The sequence below is a fragment of the Carettochelys insculpta genome, chromosome 1 (assembly GCF_033958435.1).
Source record: "Carettochelys insculpta isolate YL-2023 chromosome 1, ASM3395843v1, whole genome shotgun sequence".
NCBI classification, from domain to species: Eukaryota; Metazoa; Chordata; order Testudines; family Carettochelyidae; genus Carettochelys; species Carettochelys insculpta.
This window is the reverse complement of record NC_134137.1, coordinates 286,815,323-286,832,460: the sequence shown is the minus strand read 5'-3', so window position 1 is coordinate 286,832,460 and position 17,138 is coordinate 286,815,323. Positions and strand designations below refer to the sequence as shown.

At 45.4% G+C, this 17,138-nt stretch overlaps 1 protein-coding gene across 1 annotated transcript in view; it reads left to right on the top strand.

Annotated features, from left to right (window-relative positions):
• Positions 1-17,138, top strand: part of LOC142021700 (retinoic acid-induced protein 3-like) — a 53,740-nt gene that overhangs the window by 2,477 nt on the left and 34,125 nt on the right. The window lies entirely within an intron of this gene.

Genomic DNA, 17,138 nt, shown 5'->3' with positions numbered 1-17,138 from the left:
CTGCAGTGATACAGTTGATCTTCACAGCACCTGTGAAGTAGGAAAGGGTTCTTATCCTCATTATCCAGCAGGAGTAAGGGCTTGTCTACAGGAATTACTAGCCTTCAGGCAGCAGGATGAGATTCTACTGCCCCATCAGCCTGCTACAGTCTGTGGTTACCCTGCGGGCTGTGGAGACAGCTTGTCACAGTACTTTGGTTTGGTAGTGCTTGTTGAGAAAGCACAACAGCAAGTATTTGCAAGGTGTAGAAGAACAGGCAGCCAGATAGTTGCTGTCCCACTCTGTGTGGTGAGGGACCCTGAATGGTGGTTGGCACGAAGTTGCATAGAAATTGGGTGGTGGAACAGGCCATAAGCATATGCTAGCACTCTAATCACAAGATGACCCTTCCCCTTTAAAGGCTTAAACCCCCAGCTTTATAGCTGGAGGGATGGATTTCTTTTAAGCAACTTCTTAAAAGCTAGACTGTACCTGGTATGTAAAGTGTGTTTGGTTTTGGTCTTTTTTGTGTGTGTGTGGGCGGGTGGGCTCATAGTGAGCTACAGATCTAGTAGTATCACTTGCGATTACCACAGCCAAATGCCTGCTGATTAGCATGGTTGTCATGGTGGTTGCATAATCCTCTTATCACCCATTTTTAATGGTGGTAGGTGTGTGGAAGGACAAGCCAAGGAGAGTGTTTCTCTTCTGGTTGTTAACAACAGCAGTGCCCTTATGAAAATCCTGTTTTCATGGCTCTGTGTTCCCACCACTGTGAGGCATTTTGTTTGAATTATTGCATTTTTGTTTGAATTATTCCCTTCCCCTGCTCCGTTCCTACTGCTGCCGCTTCTTTACAGAGCCAGTGTTTAAAATGCTGCTTCCTGACCTGTCTGAGGGGAGGGAGCAAAAGTCAGGTAGTTGGGGCGGGGGGACAAGAGCTGTAGGACTCTAAATCCACTTATTCCCCTACTGAAAGTGTCCTTAAAATCTACATTCTCTTTCTACAGTGATCTCTCACACAATTATTTGTAAGATCAAATAGCTCAGAGGCACAAATGCTGAGGGGCCATCTCAGTCCTACAGCACCACCAATTGGTGCCTCCCCCACCCACTCTGAGCGGTATGTAGCCTTCCAGCAAGTGACGGGAGTAAGCTGGAAATAGATGCACAGAATAAAGGGCGGGGGGGGATGAAAAGGGAGAGGAAACATTTGGAGTTTGGCATCTGTGTTGGGGCAGGGTGATTGCGTGGACAGGAGTGTGTGTGTTTATCCACCAATGAGTAAGGGGGTTCTTAACAAAAAGGAGGGGAGCTGCTCTCTGAAGGCGTTCCTCCACACCTGTACAAGTGACCTCTGCAGTGGCTTGGGAGAGCAGAAGCTAAGCAGGTTTGGCCCCGATGCTCAATATGTAATGGACATGTCTACGTAACAGTTACTTTCCAGCCATGGGTGCTCGTGACAACTGATTCAGGCTTGTGGGATTTGGGCTGTGGGTCTGTAAAATTGCAGTGTAGGCAGTGGGGGTTAGCACAGGAACCCGAACTGTGGAAAGCTTATCCCCTCCTGGGGTCAAAGCTCAGGCTTCAGCCTTAGCCTGAATGTCTGTCTATACTACAGTTTTACAGCCTGACCCCAGAAGGTCTGAGTCACTGTCACAGGCCAGCCATAAGTGTTTAACTGCTGCTTACGTCCCCTCAAAGGTCTCCAAGGCACGCGCTTGTGTAGCTGAGAGGGGGGTTGGTGATTCAGTGCATGGCAAGCTTGTGTCTGAGTCAGAACGGGGCAAGTGTTGCAGTATGGATTAAAGGGCACTATGATACTTGAGTTGGGCATGGGGACAGCAGTGCCTTTTGACAAAAACCACACCTCAAGAAGCAGTGGGGGTGAAGGGCAAGCCAGAGCACAGGCCTCTTCCTATGGGCATTATCTGCTTTGCTCCCGAACAGAGGTTTGTGACTCTCAAATTCTGCCTTGCCTGTGAACTGACAATCCAAGATGCTGTTTCCTAGATGCTTAATAATTATAGGGTGAATGTGAGCAAAGGGAGGCTCACATTTCAGAGAAAGTAAAACCACTCCTCGTGAGGGAATGCAGGGTGTTTCCTAGCAGAGAGGAGTGTTCCTCAGGTATTGACGGAATGATGTGAGCTAGCACTAGAAAACTAAAGTACTTGTCCCACTCACATTCCTCCTCGTGCCTCACCCACCCAAGTTTTATGTGTTAATTTCAGCTAAAAATATCACACCGGCTTGGAATACTGGGAAATAGTTTCTTTGGTATGATTGTGCCAAGAGAGTAGGGTTAAGGGTATGGGAAACAGGGTGTAGGGAAACATAGGGTCCTAATACTCATAGGCTACATCTACGCTACAGTGATCTGTTGACCGAAGTTAACTGTCAGAATGGATCTTCCTGCAAAACTTTGGTCAACAGATCACATCCACACAGAAAAGTGGGTCAAAAGAGCGCTGCTCTCTGTTAACAGAGAGCAGCCACCCTGCCTAGCTCCTCTGTCAACAGAAGGGCCAGCTGGAAGCTCAAGAAGGAGGACTACCTGGTGAACCGGAAGCCCTGTCTGTCGACTTGCAGAGGCTCCAGGGGGCCCTCTGGCTTTCTTGTCAACAGAGACTGTCAACAAAGGTGTTATTCCTCATTGCAGAGAGGCAGAACGCTGTCAGCTGAAGTGCTGAGTTTTGTCAACAGACTGTCGACAAAACGCATGTTATGTGTAGCTGTTTTCTGTGAGTTTTGTGGACAAAACTCTCTGGTGGCCATACTGTCTAAGAGGGTAGAGTGCTAACACCACCCAGCCAAACGCTTATATGTGGCTTCATAAATATAAGTGGGAGACATCTTTCTGCAGGGGGAGTAGCTTATGTCGGTTTAACTACAGAGTAGCCCACACTTAAATTTTAATTCTGCTGATACAACTGACATGCTCCACCAACTTATCTCTACTTCCACAAGCGACATACCATTAGCAGCTTTCAGAAGTGCAATAAACACAAGTCCTCCTGGTGAAAACACACACTGCCAACAGGAGGAATGAGTGCAGATACACACAAGCAATGGCGTTATTGTGGCAACTGTATGGTGGTGTAAATTAGGTCAACTTAATTTTGTAGTGTATCCATGGCCTCAGTCCTGGGCAGAGATTATCAGTAAGGTAACCAAGAAGTACTAATTTTGAGGAGTCATTAGAGTCCAGCACCTTGTTCCTGGTAGGTGGTAAATTAAATTATTCAGGGTTACAGTTCAGATGAGGAGTATGGTTTGCTGCAATGTAGGGCTGTAGGATATATTTGACAATGGGTACATTGTAGTAAAGGGGTGGGGTTTGAAGGTGATCAAGCAATAGATTGGACTGGTTTATAAAGTGATGGCAGGCTGCCCAGGGCCCCTTTAGTGCATAAATTGAAATCAATTTCCATTTGGATGTCCCTCTATCTGCTGTGTAATGGGTGGTATGGCCTTAAAATGGAGAGGAATCTTGTCTTTTCAACACCCTATTGTTAATGGAGGGAGGCAACCTAAAAAGTTTAGTTCCTTTTGCTGGAGCCTAGGACCAACTGACCAGAGGGCTTGGAACTTGAGTTGCCTTGACTAGATCCCTAGGGTAAATCTGGTGAACTTGTAACCTTGTCAGATTTCACAGAAACAGAGTATGCAATGCTGTGGAGAAAGCACCAGCACCAGCTTTACTACCACTGACTTAAATGTAATTTAGGAGCTAAACTGGGCAGTTTTCTACCACTACCACTAGCTGGTAGTATACAGTAAGTATTGGGAAGAGGTCCAATTCTGGAGGAACCTCCCAGAATAACAAATGATACCGAATCTGGAGGGACTAATTTATGAAGTGAGACTGAAATAACTGAATATAGTGTAGCCAAATAGCTATATTATATCGTATATTATATAGTAATTGCTTACAAGTATTTTGAAGGACGCAAGCACTAAGGGAGGAATGGTCAAGATTTGCGCTTGGTGACTTATATAAGAGAAACAAGTATATGCAAACATTTGTTCCAAGCAAATTTTTGTCTTTACTGGAGCTGTAATTTGACTGCTTTTTGCAAACATTTGAGTGAGTGATTCATTCTTGCAAACATTGTGTACAGCAAAAAAAATTTCATGCATGTGCACATAAACTTAACCCCAAATTCCACATAAAAGCCAGAAGTGTGTGTTTGAGGATTCTGAAATCAGACTTTTCCTCCCGTTGATAAGCTTCTCATCAGCAGAAATTACCACAGTGTGAGTTTAGGTGGCTAGCCATGCTCCAAGAGTAGCAAGATGCACTCGTTTACAAGCAACCCAGAGACTGAATCATGTCCCTAGAATGGGTTTGCACGTGCATGGAGTGAGGAAGAAAGGGCGATATCTGTTCATGTTCTATGTAAAATGAAACATGAAGCTTTAACAAAGTAGTAAAGCAAAGCCTTCTTGAAGGCCTCCTCCAAGCAGCCTCCTTCCCTTCCTTCTACTGCTTTCCTTTACCACTTACAGTGGATGTTGGTTTGAGGCAGCATCCTTTCCAGACACGCTGTCTGAAAACCTTTCTCCTGCTCAAAGCCCTTCAGTAGCTTTTCTCTCACAACTTTCAGGCAGTTTAAGTAGTGATGGCAGGATTTATCTTTCATTTATTTTTTTTCTTGGGCTGTAGAGAGGCCCAACGAGCCTAGTGTGCTAGAAAGGCTTTAAATGGAGTAACCAATAAGCTTCAGTTAGGAACTAGGTTCTGAGTGGAGAAAATAAGCTCCCACCCATCAGGTGTTTGGCTTTGAGCCTTCCTTCCATTAAGCAATGAGAGAAATGTACGAGAACCTTGGACCACTTTGTAAGCCTTCAAGAAAGCAAGTGGAGGAATGTTAGGTTACACCAGGGAAATGTGATTATTGGTGTGTCCCAATCAATGTATATAGTTCAGTTTCACGTAGAGCACAATAACCATTTATTTGTAATAGGTTTTTGCCATACTCTTTCTGGCATAGGTGTTTTCCTTCTATAATACACATACATAATATTTACTTCTACTCTTCCTTAATCTTTTTATAGCATCTCAGATTGAAGGGTTGGTGCCGTTGCCAACGTTATCTTTTAATGTGTAACTTTGTTACGTGACAGATGGGAGTCAATAACATTAGGAGGATTGCACATACACTGCGCTGCCCTCACACATGAGAGAGTAGGAAGGTAACTACCAGAACATAAATGTCACCGTGCTGGTTGTACCAATGGTCCACTGAGCCCAGTATCCTGCTTCTGACAGTGGCCAATACCAGAGCTTTAGGGAGAACACAAAACAAAGCAATTTTGAAATGATTCACGTCTGTCTTCCAATCCTGGCTTCTGGCAGTCAGAGGCTGAGAGCTGTTCTGAGCATGGGATTGCATCACTGACCAGAATGGCTACTTCTCTAAGAACTTTTCCAGTTCTTTTCATGCATTGGGGAGGGGGGGTGGCGGTGGGGGGGCGGAATTCTTTGTATTACACCTGATGTCTGTTTATTCCATTGGATGACCCCTGATTTCTGCATTATCCAAAAGAACACTGATTTCCCTTCTAGATGGGTTAGACACTCAATCCCCTCTGGGTCCCAGCCCCTCTTCTACCCGCACCCTGCTCCATCTCCACACTTTACCTCAAGACTCTATCTCTTGCCTGCCTCTTTCTCCCTGTTCCCAGCCCACTCCATCCCACTGTTCTCCCTATCCCCTAATCTAGGCACCACAGAGCAGCTGTTCAGAGTGAGGCAGAGGCACTAGGAGGGCAGGGCAAGGCAGGAGTTGTGTATGGGGCTGCTGGCAGGTTGGAGGCATTGGGCAGAGGGGAGGCTCTTAGCTGCTGGTGGGGACTAAGCACTCACCAATTTTTCGGCATGGGTGCTCCATCCCCAGAGCATCCGTGGGGTTGGCACCTGTGGTACGTAACGTTTCTCTGTTCATTTATGCAGTGGTGGTGTAACCATGTTAGTACCAATACGTTAAGAAAATGGGTGAGGCAATATCTTTTATTAAACTAATCTGGTGCTGGAGCCTGGTGTACGCTACATTGTTAGGTTGATGCAAAGTAGCTCACATCAGCACTTAAATTTGCATGATGTAAGTGCTCCACTACTCTGACTTAATAACACCATCTCCCCAAGAAGCACAGAAGTGGAGTCAATGTAATCGGGCCAATGCAGTTCCAGTCTCAACACTGGTATTTATCCTGATTGTATTAGCCTCCAAGGGCTTGCCCGCCCCCGCCCCTCCCCCTTTTTTGAAATTTCGTTTTCTGGTTGCCCATCTTGGTGAGCACATCAGGTCATTCTTTATTGTTGAATGGCCGCCCAGCAGACCATGCTAGCTACATCCTTCAGACATGCTTCTGCTTGGAGTACAAAGTAGGTGTTCCATCTCCTTGGCTTCTGAGAGAAGCTATGCAGACACAGCTCCAATCCAGCTGTAGAAACACAGACATGCACAAGCAAAGAAGGGCTACAAGAAGGTCCAGCTCCTGTGTTGCTTAAAAGCCAAGAAGCAGCAGTACGCATGCCAGAAGGCCAGAGAGGCCAATAATAGATCTGGTGTGGAGCCACACACTTGCCACTTACAGAGAGCTGGGTGCCATCCTCACTGGAGATCCAACCCTCCCCCACCCCAGCCCCTAGAACATCATGGATACTTCCAAGGAGCCTGAGTCTCAGTCTCTCGCTGTGAATAGCATGAAGTAGGAGATGCATGAGGAAAAGGATGTGTATGGGGGTCAACTGGGTGGTGAGCTGGGCCGCAACTCCACAGTCAAGCACAAGCAAGCTTGGTGCCAGGGAAGGAATCTCTAATAAGCATGCTGTTTTCTGTGAAATGACAGCGATGGCACACCCAATATAGCAGGACATATCTTTCCATTTGCCTGTTTTTTTTAATTGTGCTAGAAGAGGTAGTGGGACACCCCAGAAAGGCAGCCTTGCTGTCAGTTTTTCATTACCCTAGAGTTAGGCAACGGGAGTGCCCATTGAGCCATTTGCATATGTGCACCAGGATGTCCTGTGGATCCTCTGCAGAGATCTCAGTGAAACTTTCATGGAGGTAATCTACTGTCTTCTGCTGAAGGTTTCAAGTGAGGGCTGCCTTCTTTCTTCATCCTTGGTAGGACATTTGGTGATTACTTCAGAAGGCACCATTGCACTGCATAGGCAGCATATGGTCATCAGGACACCAGTACCAGCTATGAGCTCTATGCCTCTGCTACCGTCAAGAGCAAAATATCTACTAAAATCACCCCCTGTGAGAAATGGTGCCAACATTCAGTTCCATTGGACTATACAACTAGAATGGTGCAAGTGACCTATTACCTTTTATGCCCTAAATCCCTGGAGCAACTGGGGCTGTGACTGGCCACCATTGCTCTATCAGTTCCTAGCAGATGTGAAAATGGAGTGCTTACAAGTTTTAGGGAGCAAGGGGAGTGAATTCAGCACCTTAAATGTCAGTCTCCATCAACAAGAAGTCCTGTGGCACCTTATAGACTAACAGATATTTTGGAACATAAGCTTTCCTGGGCAAAGACTCACTTAGTCAGATGCATGAGTGAGGGGGTTTCAGAGGAGGATTTAAAGAGGGGGTCTCAGTAAAGGGGAGGGCCAGAGCTGACAAGGTCTATTCAGTCAGGGTAGATATGGCCCATTATCAGCAGCTAATGTGGAGTTGTGAACATCAAGAGAGGAGAAAACAAGTCCGGGGACGTGGCCTCCTTGTCAGATGCTAATGTAGAGGTGTGACCATCAAGAGCGGAGAAACTGCTTTTGTAATGGGCCAATCACTCCCACTCTTTGTTCTATCCTTGGCTGATGGAGTCAAATTTACAAATGAATTGCAGCTCAGAAATTTCTTTTTTTTAAGACTGCTACTTTTAAATCTGTTACTGAGTGTCCAGGGAGATTAAAATCTTCTCCTACAGGTTTTTGCATGTTCCTGTTCCTGATGTCTGATTTATGTCCATTTATTCTTTTACGTAGAGACTGTCCAGTCTGGCCAATGTAAATTGCAGTGGGGCATTGCTGGCACATGATGGCATATATCATATTAGTAGATGGGCAGGTGAAAGAGCCCCTGATGGTAGGGTTGATGTTAGGTCCTGTGATGATAACGCTGGTGTAGATATGTGAGCAGAGTTGGCAGTGAGGTTTGTTGCAGGGATTGGTTCCAGGTTTAGAGTTACTGTGTTGTGGTCTATAGTTGCTGGTGAGAATTTTGTTTAAGGTTGGCAGGCTGTCTGCAGGCGAGGACAGGCCTGCCTCCCATGTCTGAGAGAGTGAAGGATCATTGTCCAGGATGGGTTGCAGATCACTGATGATGCATTGGAGAGGTTTTAGCTGGAGGCTGTATGTGATGACCAGTGGTGTTCTCTTGTTTTCCTTGTTGGGCCTATCTTGTAGCAAGTGGCTTCTGAGTACACATCTGGCTCCATCAGTCTATTTCTTCACTTCCTTAGGTGGGTATTGTAGTTTCAGGAAAGCTTGGTAAAGGTCTTGTAGATGTTTGTCTGTGTCTGAGGAATTGGAGCAAATATGGTTGTAACTTAGTGCCTGGCTGTGTACAATGGATTGTGTAGTGTGCCCTGGATGGAAGATGGAGGCATGTAGATAAGCACAGCGGTCTGTGGATTTTCGGTAGTATTTATGTGACCACCACTTATTTGCACAGTAGTGTCCAGGAAGTGGATCTCTTGTGTGGACTGGTCCAGGCCAGCGTTGATGGTGGGGTAGAAATGGTTGTAATCACGGTGGAGCTCTTCAAGAGCTTCTTTCCCATGGGTCCAGGTGATGATGTCATCAATGTAGCACAAGTTGAGGAGGGGCACTAGGGAAGGACAACTGAGGAAGCATTGTCCCAGGTCAGCCATAAAAATGTTGGCATATTGTGGGGCCATGCGGGTGCCCATAGCAGTGCCACTGATTGAAGGTATAAACTGTCCTCAGCTCTGAAATAGTTGAGTGAGGACAAAGTTCCGCCACCATTTGTGCCTCAGTCTCGTCAGGGATAATGTTCCTAACAGCTTGAAGTCCATCGTCATGTGGGATATTGGTGTAAAGGGCCTCTACATCCATTGTGACCAAGATGGTGTTTTCAGGAAGGCCACCAATGAATTGTAGTTTCCTAAGGAAGTCCGGTATCTTGAAGAAATCTGTGAGTGCTGGTAGCAGACCCTAGCTTTCTTCAACATATCACTGACTTCCTTAGGAAACTACAATTCATTTGTGACCTTCCTTGTTGTTTTTGAAGATACAGACTAACTCGACTACCTCTGTGATACTAGGGTGTGCATCATGAGAATACTGACAATGGTACCTCAGCATATTGTATCTTCAGTAGCTGCCATTGCCATTGCCAAGGTCTCTCCCTCCATGCCTGTGGAATGTTGGAGCCAGAGCAGGAGGGGGAAAAAAAACAAGAGGAATGGGGATGACATATTCCAGGAGATTCTGCAAGCCAGCATTGTATCAGCAAATGAGCACAGGCAATGGAGGAATATCCTTGAAGACACCATAGCCAAGGATAGAGTAGAGAGGTGAAAGGAACTGGAAAAGGAGAACTTGTAGCAGGAGATGCTTGCATTTCTTAAACAGCAAACAATGCTTCTGCAGACTTTAGACCAGCATGTTCAATTATCCCATGCTTGCCTCCCTCTATCCCATTGGAAACTCTGCTGAGCTCACACAAAATCACCCTTCACATTCCTCTTGGCATTGGAATTCAGCATATTATCCCCATGATTCCACCCCATGGGCCATTAAAGAAAATAAGGCAGACATACTAACCTATGAAAGACACGGTTGGCGTGTGTGTCTTTGAAAAGTATATAACTATTTTTTTTCTTTGCCCTTTAAGCTTTGTTCCCTTAATAAATTAAGTGCTAGATTATTTTATTTGTCTGGGTCACGTTACAGAATAAAATTCTATTTTTTGGAATATAATGCATCTTCATTAGTTTACAGCAAATGGTGGCTGGTGCTGAGAAGGTTTGAGGGAAATTAATTCCATGTTGCTGCACCCCTAACCTCATTCACAAACAATATTAGAGGCTGAATTGACACTGTTAGATTCCTACATACACCCCACTCATGACAAGATTCAATGCAGACTTCGAAAGATAAGGGTGAAATAGAACACGCTACAGTAACACACACTAAGGCTTGCTATTAAAATAGTCTTTCGTAGCCTCTCTGAGCCATAAAGCTCTGCACTGAGCTCTTATATTTCTTCTGTCTGGCTGTTCAAATTCAGCAAACTCCTCCACTTCCACACCAGTAGAAACCTTTCTCCTTTTATATCACAGATGTTATGGAGGACACAGCAGATAGCTGTAACCCTGGGGATATTTTTCTCACTGAGGTCCACTGTTATAAGAAAACACCAATGATAACACTTTAGAGGACCAAAGGTACAATCCACTGTCATTCTGTTCCTAACAAGCTTGTCATATAATCACTTGATGGTGCTGTTGAGGCAACTAGCATACAGATTCATGAGTGTTGGGATTTACTTAGCAGCACAGCATCTGCTGTTGGCTGTCGCAGGGATTACCTCTGCTAGCCCATGCACCTCTCTCCTGGTCGTACCACACCTACTATTTTGGCTCCCAACCCAACAATCCTCTGCATTGCAGCCTTCTGCTGCACCTCAAATTCCTCTTTTTGCTGGTATGTCTTCCTGGGATACTTCCCCCTGGTCCCATCACATTCTTCTCCCTTCCTTATGACATGCAACTGCCCATTCTCAGCACTCGGCCAGGAGCTCTCATCATCCCAATAGCAGTTGAGCTGTCAAAGGTACGGTAGCTCTGCCAACCCAGTGTGGATCACACAGGGGTATATGTATTCCTGGGAGGTAGGTCGAGGTCTTCTGGAGGTACATCCCATCCTCTAGATATTTGCCTAGTTTTACCACCGGCTACATGAAAAGCACTAGCAAAGTCAGTGCAAACTAAAGTTTCATGCAATGACTTATTTATACTCCTCAATACACTAGACACTGAAATGTAAAGACAATATTTATAGTCCAATGGAGTTTTCATAATTATGTGGTGAAACTTAGAAAGTCAGCAATAGCTTGCTGTCACATTTTTATGTATTATTTTGTAAGCAAGTAGTTTCTAAGTGAAGTGAAATGAGAGGGTAGACAAGATTAGGGTACTAAAAGGAACATAGGTATCTGGAAAGGTTGAGAGTCACTGTGTCAGCCTCCTGAAGAAGCAGTCTTCCTTCCTTGAACTCTTAACAATGACTGATGCTGCAGGGTCTTTTTATACAGGCCTGTTAAGCCCTGACTGGCTGCTTCTTGGTCGGCGCTCCATTAACCCTTTCACTACCAGTATGGAGTAAACATCCCATCACAATGTGCCATCGGAGCAAGAGGTTGTGTTGCCCTGGCTCACTATTGGAATTTCAGTATTCCCAGTGGTAATCTGCTGGTTGGGAAGTAAGGTTCCTGCTTGCAGCTTTCTGAACTGTTCTGTGTTCTTAGGGAACTATGTGTCATGCACCTCCCCTGGCCAGTGCACACCGATTTCTGTAAAGCATCCCTGGTGATCCACCAACACTTGCAATAATATGGGAAAGTTGCCTCTCCAGTTGATGTACTCTGTGACAAGGTGGTCTGGTGCTAAAATAGGGATAGGCATGCTCTCTGTCCTCCCCATTACACTTTGAAGGCCCCATTGCCACCAAAGCACCCACTATATGCTGCACATAAGTCAGAGTCACAGTCCTGCATTCCAGGAGGCAATTAATGGCCTTAAATGCTTGCATCACAGACCCCAGCAGTGGATTTGCTGACTTCAAAATGATTCCTAACCGAAGAGTAACAATCTGGTGTTGCAGGTTTCCACAGTGTAATTGCCACTCGCTTCTCATCTGTCAGTGCAGCTCATTTTGGTGTCCCCACAATGGAGGGCCAGGGTGAGCTGAATGCACAGAGTCAGGACAGTGTCTTTGCACTTCCAGAAGTTCTGTAGCCATGACCAGTCATCCCAAACCTTCATGGCAGTGAGATTCCACCAGTCAGTGCTTGTTTCCTGGGCCTTAGAATGCCACCAACAACTTTGAATTGTCTCTTTTTTCTTCCACAATAATCAAGCTGCTAAGGAATTGTCATGTTCCATGGGGTTGCTCTTGGGGTTTTGGAAATACTGCAGGGTCAGGCATCTAGCGCTTCCAATGCTCATGACAGTAGTGCAGAGCTGTGCAGGTTTCACACTTCTGTCAGAGCTGGAGCACAGTGAAGAGGGAGATGAAGGTTTGTGGGAGTTCAAAAAGAAGGCTTGAAATATTGTGAGCTGCAAATGAAATTATTGGGTGAAGAACACAGTAGAGGTTGAAACTCTTTTATCCAGCATGCTCTCATCTGGCAACTTCTCTCATCCAGTAGGACAATGGATGTTGCTGGACTAGAGAGCAGCTGCAGTACACCAGCCAGGGGAACCCTGATAGTCCTGTGGTGGGAAGCCAGCTAGGGCACAGAGCCTTGCCAGCAGCCTTAGCCATAGGGACCCCTGCTGCACAGAGGGAGCCCAGCAGCCATGGAGAGGAACCCGGCAGGAGTCGGGGTCACACCTCCAGGCAGCCTAACCTCTCCTCATCTGGCAAATCCCCTCGTCCAGGACCAGTCAGGTCCCAAGGGTGCCAGACAAGGGAGGTACAACCTGTATTAGAAGAAGTTGACCCCATCTCCCAGTCACCCCCGTGCAACTAATTTTGGGCCTATCGGGCATCACAAGAACTTCCTGAAAGACCCCGTGTTGGAAGGTGGTGAGTTGCACAGTGGAATATCTACCCAAACATAGGTCAATGCATTTATCTAAGTATTCCTGATGAGAGCACACACTATTGACACAAGGTGCCAGCTGCAAACATACAAGTGATTTAATAACTGTGCAGCTGTATGCTGATGTGATATAGGTCAACATAATTTTGTAATGTAGATACAGCCTGAGAGAGAGAAGCTTTTGAGCTTACAGAAGAACTCTTTTGGGGGGAGAAACATAGTGAGGCCAGGTCTACGCTACACACTTACTTCAGTATAACTGCACATAAGAACATAAGAATGGCCATACTGGGTCAGACCAAAGGTCCATCCAGACCAGTATCCCGTCTGTCGACAGTGGCCAATGCCAGGTGCCCCAGAGAAGGAGAACAGAAGACAATGCTCAAGTGATTTATCTCCTGCCATCCAGCTCCTGCCCCTGTACTGAAGGCTAGGGCACCATACTTTACCCCTGGCTAATAGCCATTTATGGACCTAACCTGCAAAAATTTATCGAGCTCTTTTTTAAACCCTAATAGAGTCCTGGCCTTCACAGCCTCCTCCGGCAAGGAGTTCCACAGGTTGACTGTGCGCTGTGTGAAGAAAAATTTCCTTCTATTAGTTTTGAACCTACTACCCATCACTTTCATTTGGTGTCCCCTAGTTCTTGTATTATGGGAAAAGGTAAATAATTTTTCTATATTCACTTTCTCCACACCATTCATGATTTTATATACCTCTATCATATTGCCCCTCAATCGCCTCTTTTCCAGACTGAAAAGTCCCAGTCTCTCTAGGCTCTCCCCATATGGGACCCGTTCCAAACCCCTAATCATCTCAGTCGCCCTTTTCTGAACCTTTCCTAATGCCAATATATCTTTTTTGAGGTGAGGAGACCACATCTGCATGCAGTACTCAAGATGTGGGCGTACCATAGTTTTATATAGGGGAAGTATGATATCTTTTGTCTTATTATCTATCCCTTTTTTAATAATTCCTAACATCCTATTTGCTTTACTAACTGCTGCTGCACACTGTGTGGATGTCTTCAGAGAACTATCCACTATAACTCCAAGATCCCTTTCCTGATCTGTTGTAGCTAAGTTTGACCCCATCATGTTGTACGTGTAATTTGGGTTGTTTTTTCCAATGTGCATTACCTTACACTTACCCAGATTAAATTTCATTTGCCATTTTGCTGCCCAATCACTCAGTTTGCTGAGATCTTTTTGTAGTTCTTCACAATCCCTTTTGGTTTTGACTGTCCTGAACAACTTGGTGTCATCTGCAAACTTTGCCACCTCACTGCTTACCTCATTTTCTAGATCATTGATGAACAAGTTGAACAGGATCGGTCCCAGGACTGACCCCTGGGGAACACCACTAGTTACCCCCCTCCATTGTGAAAATTTACCATTTATTCCAACCCTTTGTTTTCTGTCTTTTAACCAATTCCCGATCCATGAAAGGATCTTTCCTCCTATCCCATGACCGCCTAATTTACATAAAAGCCTTTGGTATGGGACCGTGTCAAAGGCTTTCTGGAAATCTAGGTATATTATGTCCACTGGGTGCCAGCTGGTCTCAGCCAGGGGTACCCACAGTCCTGCGGGTACAGAGGTACATCCGCTCCTTTAGATAGTCACCAAGTTTTACAACAGGCTGTAAAAGAAGTCACTATAAACAAATTTGATGCTGGCAATGATTTGTTCATGCTACAGGTTGCACCTCCCAAAACTGGCTCTTTCTGGTCTGGCAGAGGTATGACAGACCAGGGAGGTGCAACCTGTACTCCATGAACTATACACTGAACTGCACATGCAATATTTATTCCAGCTGGTTTATTTTATAATTAAACAATAAAAATGAGAATGATACCATTTTTCAGCAACACTCTGGCTGTGACACTTCAGTATTTTTGTAAACTAGTAGTTTTTTAAGTGAGGTGAAACTTGCGGTATGTAGGACAAACCAGCCTTTTGAACGGGCTACAATAGGTTGAGAGCCATTAAACCATGCCACTGAAGCGTGTGAAAAAACACACGGGAGAGCGACGTAGTTACCCTGACCTTAACTCTGAGTGTAGATTGTGCTACACCTCTCACAGAGATAAGAGTAACTCAGCCAACAGGAAGTTCTCTCTCATATTGGCTTATAGCATCTTTATCAAATGCTTCACAGGTATAGCTGCACTGAGCTCTAACCTCAGTGTCAGAGCTAAATACAAAGTGGAACAGTTGTTTAGCACAATAGCTAGTTTGAGGGATTAGTCAAGGTGAAGTGACCCATTTGCCCTTCTCCAGTCATTAGTGAGGGGAAGGCAGACTGGAGGAGGAAGCTAAGTGGGTTACAGATTGTTGAGGTGTATATCCAGTGTCTGTTCAACCCATCATTTTTAGTTCCTCACAGTAGTCATGAGTTTTATGTTCCCTGGCTCATCTCTTGATGATGTGCAGGTTTCATTGGAGGATGAGAACTGTGTGGACAGGTACCAAATTCACACTGTGAAAAGTGTTCGTGCACTAGTGATATAGTGTATTTTTGGTTTAATCACTACTACAATCATTATAGTCTTGGATGGACTCACAGAGAAAAATGATCATCTGCCAATTTTGGCATTGCACTAGTGACTCCCCCTTTCCAGATCATAGTTATGCAACAACAAACGTCCCAGTACAGATCTGCTATTTACCTCTCTCCATTGTGAAAACTGACCATTTTTTTAATTCTGTTTCCTATCTTTTAACCACATACTGAGCCTTGCGGAGCACTTCCCTCTTATCCCATGACTGCTTAGTTTGCTTAAGAGCCGTTAGTGAGAAATCTTGTCAAAGGTTTTCTAAAAATCCAGATAATTTACAGAATCATAGAATGGTGGGGTGGCGGTAATGTGAAATACCCTAAACCAATACCACTCCACACTATAATCGCTTGTTACCATCTCTTCAGGTAAGTCTACACATGAAAATTATAGGACTATAGTTATGTTGGCCAGTGAAGTGAAAAAAGGCACATGTTGACAGTCTCGTGCTATCCTATCTACATCGGCGGGGGGCGGCGGTGTTGGTGGCAGAATGGTTTGACACAGGCCAGGTCTACATTACAAGTTTTTATTGGTAAAACTACATCACTTGGGTGTGAAAAATACAGACCAATGAGCACCGTGGTTTTACTGACCTCATGCCCTGGTATAAGGCAGCGCTATGTCAAGGGGAGAGCTTCTCCCATCAGCATAGCTACTGCCTGTCACCAAGGTTGATTAACTCTGCCTTCAGCAGAAGCCCTTCTTTAAAGTTGTTACAGCAGCACAGCTAAAATAAGCAAGGAAATGTAAGAGACAAGAAATGGGACATTAGTTCAGGAAAGTGTTTCCAAAGGCTACTGAGCAGTAGAAGGTCTGGGGGTAAATAGCTGTATCTGCATGCTTCACAGAGCAGTCACAAGGAGGCAGGAAGAATCCTCCAGCTTTACTGACTTGAGGCCAAAATGGTAACTGGTAACCTAAAAATGAGAGAATCTGCCTCCCATTGCAAGCCCTCCTGTTTTCAATGTGACCTGGTAGAGATCAGCCACCCAAGCTGGTGAACCCTCTGCTGTTTTCACATCCTGGGTTTATCTGTGATGGAAACAGAGGTAAATGTTGAGCCTCTAAACAAATCTTGCACAAGCCAGAGAACATCATATGAGAGTCTGCTCCCTGTTGCAGTTCAGGTTTGAGCCAACCCCACTGAAATCAGTGGGAGTCCTTCCACTGACTTCCCTGGGGGATGGATTAGGACTGAAATTCTCTTTAGTTTCCGCATCTGTGTGGCCATGCAGCTGCCTGTTAAGGCCCATAGCTAGCACACCATCGTCTTGCCCCTCCCTGCTACCTGCCTGGAAACACAGCGCTGTGGCTGGCCCTTAGCCAGGGAAGTAAATAGCAGCAACGGGCTGAGGTGTGGCTCTCGGCATTCCTACAGCGAAGGCTCTCCCAGACGCAGACTGCCATCGGTTCTTGCACAATGCTGGCAGGCTGTCACCAGGGCCAGTTAATATATCAGCAAGCACAGAAATGCCTCATCACTCTGACCTTTCAGGGCTGTTCTTTGAAAGAAGACTCCCTGGCAGCTCTTTTCAGCTTCTTGTCAAACCTCAGTGAGGAGTCTTATTATCCCAGCTCCTTTTCCCTCCTCTTGGTCCACCCCGTTAATTCCAGCTCTTGTTGGGTTCCTCTCTGTTCCATTCACGGATGCATTTTTCATCCATATTAGAAATGACTCAGACAATGGGATTTCTGTCACTTCTCTCCAGAGAGTTCCATGGTTTAATAACTGTAGGGCTGCATGTTCTTAGGAAATGGTTGATAACCCAAAACTTCTTTTCAT